Below are 12,262 nucleotides of genomic sequence, written 5' to 3'. Positions count from 1 at the left end.
ATTTTTGCAAACAAACTCCAAAGTTGGCGGAGGTTTGATAGGTCCTCTTCAAGCTCTATCTACTGGTATATAGCACGCCATGAGATTCCTCATATTTTAGAAGATTCTTTTTTGATTCACTTAGATTTCGACAGAGTTATCACATCATAGGTAACTCTGTCGGAATCTAAGTGAATCAAAAAAAGAATCTTCTAAAATATGAGAAATCTCATGGCGTGCTATATATCAGTAGATAGAGCTTGAAGAGGACATTCTAACTGTCAAACCTCCGCCAACTTTGGAGTTTGTTTGCAAAAATTTATCCATGCGCCCGTTTTGGTAGAGAGAGGTAAAGTCAAACTCCTTAAAGGGCCCCTTTGTCAGTCCAAATTTTGCCTAGGAGGCGTTGGCTAGTGTTTTGGCCAAGGTAAACATCAAGTTCCCTACCTTCAAAGGACTCTCTTCAGAAGATGCTGACGACCATGCAAGGAGGTTTGTATCTCTCTGTAGGGGTCGTGGTCTTAACAGAGAAGATGCTTATTTGGTACTCTTTCCATCCACCTTGGATGGCTTAGCAGACAAATGGTACAGCCAGTTTGCGAAGAACCATTTTGCAACTTGGGCAGCCTTAAGACAACAGTTTTGTGCAGCTTTCAGGCCAGATGACTACCAAGAGAAGGTGTTGGTTGAGTTGGCCAACATGGTTCTCCAGCCAAAGGAGACTTTTGCAGAGATTATGACTAAAACCAAGTCTCTGGTTGCCAAGCTTCCCCAACAACACGGTGAATTCATGGTTAATAAGTGGGTGGAGAAGGTGCTCCCCAAAACTTCTCAGCAAAAACTCCAAGGGAGTCTCCTACCCGACGCCACTCTGGAGGAGTTCATCGCAGTTGCTACTAGGATAGAGGGGACTAGGAAGCTGTTCAACAACTCACCTCACATAGAGACTCCCTCTGTGTTCTTGGAAAGTACTCCTGCTGATCCATTGACTTCTTTGCACAGAGAACTTGAATCCCTAAAACTACAACACGCTCTCCAAGAAGAGAAATCAATCTCTCTTAGACAAGAGAAACCACCACATCTTGAGGCTTTGGATCAAATCAAGAGAGAGCTAGAAGAGCTTCGGTCTCAGCAGGAGACTAAAGCTATGGTATGGTGCAGCTCTTGTCGCTCTCCAAGACATCCTCCACAGGACTGTCCCCTTTGGACTTATTTCCACTTCTGCGAAAACTCTGGGCACGAAGACAAGGATTGCTACTATATCAAGTGATTGCATAAAATACAACAAAGTCTAGGTCCTTCTATCCAACAAGGGCTAGCACCTGCATCCAACATGGTCTCACCCTATGGCCATCAAAACCCATTGCCACCTCTGCTGACAACACCTCCTATGCAGCAAGGTATGCACAACAACTTTGCATCACCCAGCTTCAGTTCCCCAAAGCTTCTACGCTTCAGCCTCCAACTCCATGCAACAACAAGTGCAGCGACCACCTCATCCCCCGTTTCCTCCATCTAATTGGCCCATCTTATGCTACAAATGTGGTGAATATGGGCATTACCAAAGTAAGTGTCCTTTACCTGAAGGGTCTCCTCATTGTAGACATTGTTCGGAGTCTAAGGACCGCTATAGTAAGGATTTTCCTAAGCAAAGGGCATCCTCATCTTCAGGCCCGACTCAAAACCAACAAGAGTTCACATTCCCAAAGATCAATCTAATCACAGTGAACACCACCCCTCAGCCAGCACCTGCTACTCATATAGTTTGGCCACAACAAGTGGCAAAGCCCACTGGTGTGCTCACTCGGGCACAAAGAGTAGTCTTGGGTTTAAGCTTGCCAACAGGAGCATCTCGTCCATCACTTCCTCAACCTGATCAAACTGTCGAACCCTTAAGTGGGGAAAAGAATAGGTCAATCTCTATGCTTTCGGACATTGATGGAGCCTTCCTGGCAGCAGTGACTGACTTGCAACAGGTCAAAGTTTTCGAGGAGGCCCAGATTGTAGGAGCTAATCCCACATCGGAAGCAATCTTGAAGAACACCTTTCAACAAGTGTCACTTTATGAGATGCTCCGACTAGATGCAACCCTCAGAAGTGACACCCTCTCAGTAATTCAGTCTCTATACCCTGGTGTAGGGCCTAGTGGCGGGCACCTACCTGTGCAGCCCTTGGAGTCCTACATGATTTCATATCCAACTGCTCCCCTCATCGACTACAAAAGTCCTCGTCTCACTGTGTCTATTTTGGGGCATTAATTCTTAGGCGTCATTGTGGATGGTGGATCTAGGATCAATTTGATTCCAGAATTTACTATGTCGGCCTTAGGTCTGTAGCCTACCCGCCTTGCTCCATTCACTGTTACATTGGCAGACCAGAGGAAAGTCTACCCGGTGGGCATAGTAGAGAAGGTGCCTCTAAGGTACAAGACTTCACATTTAGCTTGGATTTTGTGGTGGTCAGTCTTCCTCAGGTGGAGGGAGGATTTCCTTTGCTGATTGGTAGACCATGGTTGCGGCATACTAAGGCACTTCATGATTGGGGAAACGACTCCATGTTGATACATACTCCTGGCTCCCACATGAAACCAATTTGGCTAGAAGGAGGGATGGATCCAGTGGTTCATTACAGCTCATTGTCAGTACAGTCCAACCCCGACCTGGAGCAGCCCATCCCACCTGACGGGTCTGACGAAGACCTGCTGCAGTGGTTGGAAGATACCACCTCGATGCCATGCTATGTGGTCTCTATTCAAAGCTCACCTATGCCGGTAACACTCTCTCTCCTAGCTCCTTAGGCGGACACCAATGTCCCAAGAAGTCCTACAGCAGACAGTGTCCGAGTCGAAGCAGTAAGTGTGTTAGCCCCTGATTCTCATGATTCAAATGATCCTCTGATGGAAGCCGTCGGCCTCGGGGAACCCATAACACATCACCGAAGGGGGAAGAAATCTCCTCTGCATGAACTCCCCAATGATTCCCCCCTCGGACGCCCCACCCCTTCAAAAGCACTCTGTTATGTCTGTGTCTGAAGATTTACCCTTCGAGGAGCTTCCACCAGGATGGTTACAAGAAGAGTATGCGGAGTTTCCAATCGATCAAACACCAAGACATGATGTCTCGAAGCTCGAAGAGGCAGCTCACTTCTCAACTTCTGAAGTACCCTCCACAGTTACACCTCCTGACCCGGTCAAAAAAGTCAACCTGGGCGACCCTGACAACCCTTAGCACGTCTTCTTAGCAGCTTGGTTATGGGAGCAACCCGCATTACTTGATCAGATAGTTTCTTTCATACACTCTTTTAAGGATGTTTTTGCTTGGTCCTATAAGGATTTGGAAGGGATCCCACCAGAATTGGGTCTACACACTATCCCCTTGGTTGAAGGGGCTAAGCCGGTCAGAGGTCGAGCTTACAAGATCAACCCAAAATATGTAGAGGCTGTCAAGTCAGAGCTCGAAAAAATGCAAGAGGCAGGGATCATTGTACCTGTGGAGCTCTCTCAGTGGTTATCACCCATGGTGATAGCGCCTATGAAGCAGTCCAATAAAATCCATGTGTGCGTAGATTACCGCGCTCTGAATAAGGTAACTATCCCAGATGGTTTCCCCACACCTTTCACTGAGCGTGTGCTTGAAGACGTAGCAAGGCATGCATTGTTCAGTTTCATGGATGGGTTTAGTGGATACAATCAGTTGGGCATCCATCCAGGTGATCAACTAAAAACGGCCTTTGTGACTCCTTGGGTATTTTTATCTACACTAGAATGTCTTTTGGTTGAAAAACGCTCCACCTTCTTTCAATAGGGCGGTATATCTCATCTTTTGTCCTCTGCTTACGGATCATCTTTGCATCTTCATGGACGACTTTTCGACCTTTTCAGGTGCTCAATGTTCAACCCCAGTGGAAAATCTAGAGGAACACCTTGCTCAGCTCTCTGCTGTCTTCCTCAGGTGCAGAGAGGCACGCCTAAAGCTAAATCCTAACAAATATCATTTTTTGGTCACTGAGGGCACACTTCTAGGCCATGTGGTGTCTGGTAAAGATTTAGCGCTTGACCCAGAGAAGATTGTGGCAATCTTAAAGTTACCACCTCCCATCAACCCAAAAGACATAGGCTATCATCGCAGGTTTATACGCATGTATGCACAGGTGGCTCAACCTCTAACCCGCCTAACCAGTGCTACTGTTCCCTTTCAATGGTCAAATGCAGAGGCTGAAGCTTTTGCTTACCTCAAAAAACGCCTCACTGAAGCGCCTATCCTAGTAGCTCCCGATTGTTCTCTTCCTTTTCATGTGCATACTGATGCCAGTCAATTGGCTGTGGGTGCGGTGCTGACTCAGCCTAGTAAGGAGTACAACTTGGATCACCCTGTTCACTATGCGAGTCGCCTACTCACCAAGGCAGAGCGCAACTATAGAACCACAGAAAGGGAAGGTTTAGCTATTGTGTATGCTCTGAATTTTTTTTGGCATTATTTATTAGGGGTCCACTTCACAGTTATTACTGATCACCATGCCCTGCGCTATCTGCTCAACAAGCCGCAAGTTGCAGGTCGAGTATGGTGATGGCTACTCTTATTTCAAGAATTTGATTTCAAAGTGGTACTCAAGACCGACAAAGATCATGTCCTTGCCGACTACCTCTCTCGCATTCACACGGGTGCAGAAGCAACGGGGGTTGCTGACAACTTTCCAGATAGCAGTCTCTTTAAGGTGGATACCACTCCGAAATGGTACGGTGATGTTTTGCATCTGCTTTCTATTGGCATGTACCCAGAGAATGCTTCTCCACTACAGAAGAGATGACTGTTGTTGATGTCTAGGCCATTCACTCTGATTGGGGGCCAGCTATACAGGACAGGATGGTGTTCTGAGGCGGTGTGTCTCTCCTCATGAAGTGGAGTATATTTTGGAGGATACCCACAATGGTCCCACTGGTGGCCATTACCCTGGTCATATTACTGCCCAGAAGATTCTCCAGTGTGGCTTATGGTGGCCCTATGTTTTTCGAGATGCAATTGCCTATGTAAAAGTATGTGATGTCTGTCAGCGCTGTGGCCCTAAACCAAGCAAGCAGTCAAACCGTCTTCTGCAGGTCTCTATGGCATGGCAGCCCTTTGAGAGATGGGGCATTGATTTTGTGGGTCCAATTACTCCCTCTGCCCAACCAGGAGATTGGAAGTATCTACTTGTGGCTACAGAGTATGCAATAAAGTGGGCAGAGGTACTGGCAACAATGGATTGCACTGGCACTACTGTAGCCAAGTTTCTCTACCAAAATATTTTGTGCAGGCTTGGATGTCCCTTGGAAATCACCAGTGATAGGGGTAGTCAGTTTGTGAATGAAACAATTTCAACCTTGCTTGCCAACTACAAGATTTTTCACCGAAAATCTTGTTCCTATTACCCTAGAGCAAACGGGCAGGCCGACAGCACTAATAAGATTCTTATAGCACTTCTGCGGAAAGCATGTCATCTTCATCCTGCGACTTGGGCTCAAGCTATCCATGACACTCTTTGGACATACCGAACTTCTTTCAAAGCCACAACCAATCATACCCCATTTCAATTAGCTTTCGGTTTGGAAGCGATAACACCCTTCGAATTAAACTCAGGGTGTCCGTGAGTTGGTAGTCTGCGTGTCAATGAAGATTTGGGGTCGGCATTGGTCTCTCATCTTTACCTTCTGGATGAAAGCCAAAGTTTGACTTCCCTGGCTCTGAAAGCAGAGCATCTTCGTTGCAAAGCATGGCATGATCGCCATCTCCGAAAGCCAAAAATAACGCAAGGTTCCGTTGTGTTACTCTATCAAGCGAAATATCTGAAAAAAGCAAAGAAGTTGGTTCCAGCCTGGCAGGGACCATTCAAGGTGTAGGTAATTCTACCCCAAGGGGCTGTACAATTAGCCACCCTTGAAGGAGTTCAGTTGCCTTTAGTCAATGGATCTAGGATCAAATGCTATCATTCTGTAAGCTGACAATCAGAAGTCAAGGTTCTCGAATGTTCTTAAGTCAAGGGGTGATCTTAATCACTGCTTCCTCAACCCTAGATGATCTTATACAATCTCGATTTCCACATCACTATCTCCCTCTCCTTCCATATCCCTCCTTCTGCTACTTTAGTGGGCATGCTTCTGGATTCTGTAAAGCTCTCTCTTTCACTCTCTAGTAGTATCTCAAATAACCTCCCTGGTGAGCATGATCGTATTACAGTTCGTCACTCTTGATGTGGTTCACTGTAGGTGTTAAATTATTGTTGAATATTCTTCAAATGATTAACTATGTTCACTTGGTAGACTTTATTGGCCTAACCACTATCTCTCCCGACTAAAAGCTTCTAATGATGTATGGCTGCCTATTTAACACTGCCCTTCTTTTTTGATAGTTATATAAGTCTCTGAACTCTCCCTTTGGGTATATTGTGGGTGTGCCTTTACACGTTCATTAGCAATTTACTACTGCATTATCATCTACCACAAATTATCAATATGAGTTCGATTACCTGATTAAATATATTAATCTTTCCATGCTATTGTGCTGTTGCCTGATTGATGCTGGTGGTGTACTAACACATGTTGAGGCTTTGCCTTTCCTTGCCTTGTTGGATTTGGCATCACCCTGGGTTCTCGCCATTGCTCTGAGTCCTCGACCCGACTCACCTCGCCTGAGTCCTCGCCCCGAGTACTCGTCCTGGCCCTCGCCTCGAGTCCTCGTCTTGGTCCTCGTGCACCTGCTATCTGTCGGCCTCGCCCTCGCCTTAGCCATGCTGGACATCGGCCTTGCCAAGCTACCCTGCTAGCCCTGGGTCTCGCCATGCTGGCCTTGCCCTTGGGCATCGCCCTCGCCCTCTGCTAGCTGGTCTCTCCCTCGACCCCTCGCCCTTGCTAACCCTTGCCTCGCCCTTGTCCATGCTGCTCGCCCTCGCCCTCGCCCTCGCCCTTGCCTGCAGTGCTCTCCACGTAAGTCAGGTAAATTAATTAAAGCATAAAATTACCATGCTTTATTTTCCAACTCAACAAAAATCAGATACGAAAATCAGCCTAAGTTTATAAGGAAAAAAAAAAACAGCGCAGACAACAAACGGAAATCGTTTTCAGCCAGGCATTGTTTTCAGCCAAAGCACTTACCTTCAGTCAACTTCCATCGCCACCAACTCTGTCCATCGCCAGGCATTCCTCTCTCCATCATCGCCAAGCCCAACGTTCCTCTCTCCGTGCTCCGTGCTCCATGCTCCGTGGCCACCCATAAGCTAAAGATGGCCGCTTGACCTTGCTACATGTATTTGATTGTGGTAGCAACATGATGTATCTCAGTGCGGCTTAGAGAAATTGTATCTCAGAAATTGTATCTCAGTGTGGATTACGGTGCCAACTCTCCTTAATTGCAAAAAATGTCTCAGGTGAGGACTTAAGAACACAGGTTACACGTTTTTTAATCTCATCAATTGCAAATTCAGTACAAAAGATTCTCTGGTATATTTTATCAAAATGGTTCGCACTCGGAATCGGGAGCAACACCTACAGTCAGAGGAAGAGTCCTCTGCCTCCTCGGGGGATAGCACTGACAATAAATCAGACTATACACCTAGTTCAGAGCAACTTTTTGGAGAATCTTCAAAAGAAGATTCACCACTCTCTAGGTGCCTCGCCCTTCTGGTGTCATCTCGAAGGTACCCTTACTAATGATCTATCATTTACAGGTGCCAAGCCCGGCACTCAAAGATGTGTTCTCTCAGCAGAAAATGATACATCTGGGTCTCCAAAATTTGGCTCATGCCGATTTGTCCTGCATAATCTCCAGTGCCACAAAAACCTTCTGGAATCTCTCTCCGGAAGACACTGCAAATGCGTGTCAAGAACTGTTGCTGCACTCACATGGAGACTATCACAGGAATCAGCAGCTGTACTCAATTTTATAGTATTATTTTTTACTGCACGCATCGAAAAGAGTAGTAGTTATATCTTCTCCAGCTTCTCCAGGAATATGCGATGCATTTTTTTGCCTCTGTCACTGCCTGCCGTATCCGTTTCACCATCTGCTGTTTAAGGCGCTACAAGACAGGGCAAAAAGATTTTGGACTCAACATAAAGGAAAAGCGGAGAGGTTCAATTTCTATGTAGCCCCTATGATGTATTGGATAGTGCAAATTATGCAGCAAAAAGCAGATGCAACCGCTGTTCTCACTCTGCAAGATGATGCCAAAGAACAAGGACGTATGGCAAAAGGGAAAGCCACTTTACGCAAGAGGGCAAAAGTACTAAAGGATTCGACAGAGGAGCTAGCAACACTACCCTTCTCTTAATCAGAGGTTAAAATCTCTGATGTCAATACCGCAAACCCAAGAGTGAGCACGACTACTTCAATGGCCACCTCTACTTTTACACCACCTCTTGTGAGTAGTGTTGCAGGTACCCAAATACACGGCAGTACCACCCACTACTACTACTACTCCTAGTGCAGGGGCACATAGGGGTACTGCAGGGGTAGGGGCATCTAGCTCTGGCACACCTAACTCTGGGCAACCTGACATGTTTGCCAATTTTTCACCTTAAGCCGACATACTCTTAGATGCAGACAGAAGAGCAATTTCGACGATTATAAATGCAGACATCTCATTGCAAGGTACCAACGGTCTGCATCGCACTGTCTATGACAGTATGCAAAGGGAAGTGCGCAACACCTTCAACGATCGATGGATAGGGACATGTTAATTGCTTAGGGTCAAGATTGCATAAAGATTCTCACTCGACAGGTAGTGGACCTCAAACATATTGTCCGCACTCAAAAAATACAGTTAAAAGAGGAAAATGATATGGCCGCAGTTCATGACCTTTCTCTTGTGGTACATACAGTGTGTCCCTCATATGCCAAATACCAATCTGTAGAAAAATAGCTACAGCTACAGCTACAACTCCGATTTCTACGCACTCCTGCTATGGCAGGACAGATACAAACGAATGTTTCCAAAGCTTATTCAGGGGATTCTTAAGTAGCTGAGAAAACAAATCCTACCACTATGGAGTCTAAGCTAGCAGGATTAGTCTCATCACAGTTTCATGGACCCTCTATGGCCTCCCCCCCCAGTCCACCTCTTTCCCTCAGCACTTCTATAGCTTCCCTAGATTCCAACCACCTGTTCCACCATCTCAGCCTACTCATTCTTTTCTTGGGTTTCCCACCTTCCTACTCAGTATTTTCCTGGGTTTCCACCTGCTCCACCTACTCACCCTACTCAGTCTGCTGCTGCTGCTCATGGGGTGGCCACTCCATATCCAATGTTCCCTCCTCATAGCCACTACCCCCCATCATACACATCGCCTCCATCTCCTTACCCACCTTTCTGCCAACCTCCTCCTCCTCCTCCATCATCCGACCACCAACAGTAGATATCACCTTTTGGAGTTTTACCAGTAATAGCTTGGTTACCGATCTTTCAGTTCTTCAATTTCGCTCTCCGGGACGGGAAGCTGTCTTGTGGAAGGCAACTTGTAACAGGCTACAGTGTCACTTTCATAGGACAATTAGTACAATTTGGACTTTACAGTTGGTCTTTGGTCTGGTCGGTTCACACTGAACGGACTCGCTAGGCAGTGACACGTGGCAGGGATACGATGGTTTAGTGGACATCGTGGCCAGGTCACCACCACCACCCAGTGGAGATAGACTTAGATGCTGTCATTTATGAGCCGTTGGTGGCTCTTTATGGTTGTATATATGAGTAGTAGCGGCTTGGTCAGGATTATCTTGTACATAGTCGTCTAGAGTGAGTCGATACACACAACACTCACCATCTCGGCACATCTGAGCCTCTACACCCCCATTGTACCTGTGAATCCTGGGATAGATCTGAGTGTCCTGCCACGCCAGAGTCTTTATCAGTTCTTTGAGATAGTCGAGTCATATGTTCTGGTCTGTTGTTGTGTCTTTGTGAGCTCAGTTGATGTTTATTGGTTCCTTTCTTTTCAGTCTGTTTGAGCGAGATTGTCACGCACATTGCACTGAGGACTACCCACTATAGAGAGCACGACACATTATCCGCGCTACAAATGGTGAAACAAGTCCCAATGGTAGTAGAAGACTTCACTTTTTGGCTCAATTTTGTGGCGGTCTATCAAAAGTGGATGGCAGTTCCTTTGCTGATTGGTAGGCCTTGGCTACGACATACCCGCGCACTTCATGACTAGGGTAATGATACGATGTGGATCACCACACCAAGCACATGGCATAGACAGATCCAACTGGAAAGTGGAGCCAGCCCAACCAATAGAAGGTCTTCCCTCAATATTGCACAACTTGATGACCAAAAGGAAGAAGAGAAAGTGGCCGAGGAGACCCCACAAGAAGAAGAGGTAACCCTCATTGTTTTGCAGTCCTCACATGAATTGAAGGAGTAGATTCTCTTGGCTTAGGAGAACCGATCACTCACCACATGCACGATAAGAAGTCTCCCCTACAGGTGCAACAAGAAAAAGATTCAGAGCATGAAATTGACACAGATGAATTATCCCAATCCAAGGGCAAGGCTAGGACTGATCCCACTCCACGAGAGAGTCAGTAGAAAATCTCCAAGAAAAGTAGAGGACTTGCCTCTGGATGAGCTTCCTCACGGAGGTTACATGAGCAAGCACAAGACTTCCCTATTGATCAAATTCCTACTCATGATGTGGAAGCATTGACCAAAGCTGGCCAGGATGTGGCTGAAGAGTGGAACCTAGACAACTAACTATCAAGATCCAGTCAAGGAAGTGAACCTAGGTGTCAGGACAAGGGCAAGGCTGGGCTAGGCAGTGTGGAAAGGGAGTCCAAATAGGTCAAAGGGCTAGGAGCCATGCTATATAGTGGGTGGTTGGGAGGTGGACTCCTAGGTTCTAGTTCCCCTTGTCTAACATTGGTATCAAGAGCAAGGTTCCTATTTTTGGGAAGGGACAGGCGTGGTGTTGGAGAGCCACACAAAGCTTTGCATGTCGGGGTCAAGAGCACCGTGAAGCTCACCCCCTGTGAAGATGATGACGAGGAGGACTAGGTGGGCAACCCCGCTTGCTAGGAGAAGGGGCCGACACGGGACCTGCACCAAATTGCCTCCTCTCGGGCTTGACGGCATCGCACGGGCCTGCTGAGCACTTTGCGTGCCTGTGGCAGGTGATTTTGACCACCACCCAAGGAGGGGTGAGCAAAACTCCCACCTCACGTTGCCTGCGAGCCCGCCATCGCTGTGTTGGGGTTAGTGGCTACACTATTTTTTTTCCCAACCAAGGGACAGTACCCACAGCAGGGTACCCCCCCCTCCCTCTTGTGAAGCTTCGATCGAAGCTAGGCATACCGATAGGGCCAAGCAAGGGCAAGGCAGGGAAATACGAAGGGCAAGTTGCTAGTTCTGCTGCGTATACTGCATATTATTTTTTCATAACTTCATTCAAGTCGTCTTCAAGTTATCAAAATACAAAGACCGGTGCTCAAGGCAAACACACCTCCCACACACCTACACTATCGGATTGTTTTCTTGGAACCCGGAGCAAGATTGCATCCTCAGCGGCAATTGGAGCACAAACAAAATTAGCAAGGCTAATTATCGGTATCAATAGGATTCTTTATCGGTATTTACCGGTTGCAGTACATCAAGTATTTTTCTTGCTATTCCTTGCACTGCACTGTGTCACTGTGGATTCAGATATCAATATAAATTTTGATTTCGAGAAAAATACGCCTGATGATGGCTCGCGGCCGGATACTCTCACGGAGAGTGCCCGTGACGCTACGACAGGTGACGACACTTATGAATTGCTTGATATTCAAGAATTTTGTGCACTTCAAACACGCATATCAGTCATGGAAGGAAATTTTAAATCTTTAAATGAAAACGTCACTAAATTATCCACGTTAGTGATCCAATTAATGCAACAACAGTCTAAGTGTCTTGCGGACATGCACATGCATGAGCACGTTTCTACACAGGGGCAAGGCCCTTCTAATCATTGACAAGGTCCATCTACCGATGCTTTGCACACTCTCACTGCAAAAGAGGTGGATGAGTTATTGAAAAACACCAAACCATCGACTTTTAAGGGAGAAGACCGAGACCGCAATAAGGATGCAGTGAATATCTTTCTCAGCAAGTGGGATGGAATTCACGCCTTATGTTGTACTCCGGACGCAGTCACAGCACTGCAAATAAGTTTAACTCTGGAAGGCAAGGCCTACAAATGGTGGATGTCTCTCAAGGAGAAGAATATCATACCACAGAGTTGGGCAGCTTTTGAAACTATGTTTCGCAAATAATTCTTGCC

The sequence above is a fragment of the Adiantum capillus-veneris genome, chromosome 22, assembly GCF_014529385.1.
Source record: "Adiantum capillus-veneris isolate H3 chromosome 22, ASM1452938v2, whole genome shotgun sequence".
Lineage (NCBI taxonomy): Eukaryota > Viridiplantae > Streptophyta > Polypodiopsida > Polypodiales > Pteridaceae > Adiantum > Adiantum capillus-veneris.
Note: the sequence above shows the minus strand (reverse complement) of the source record.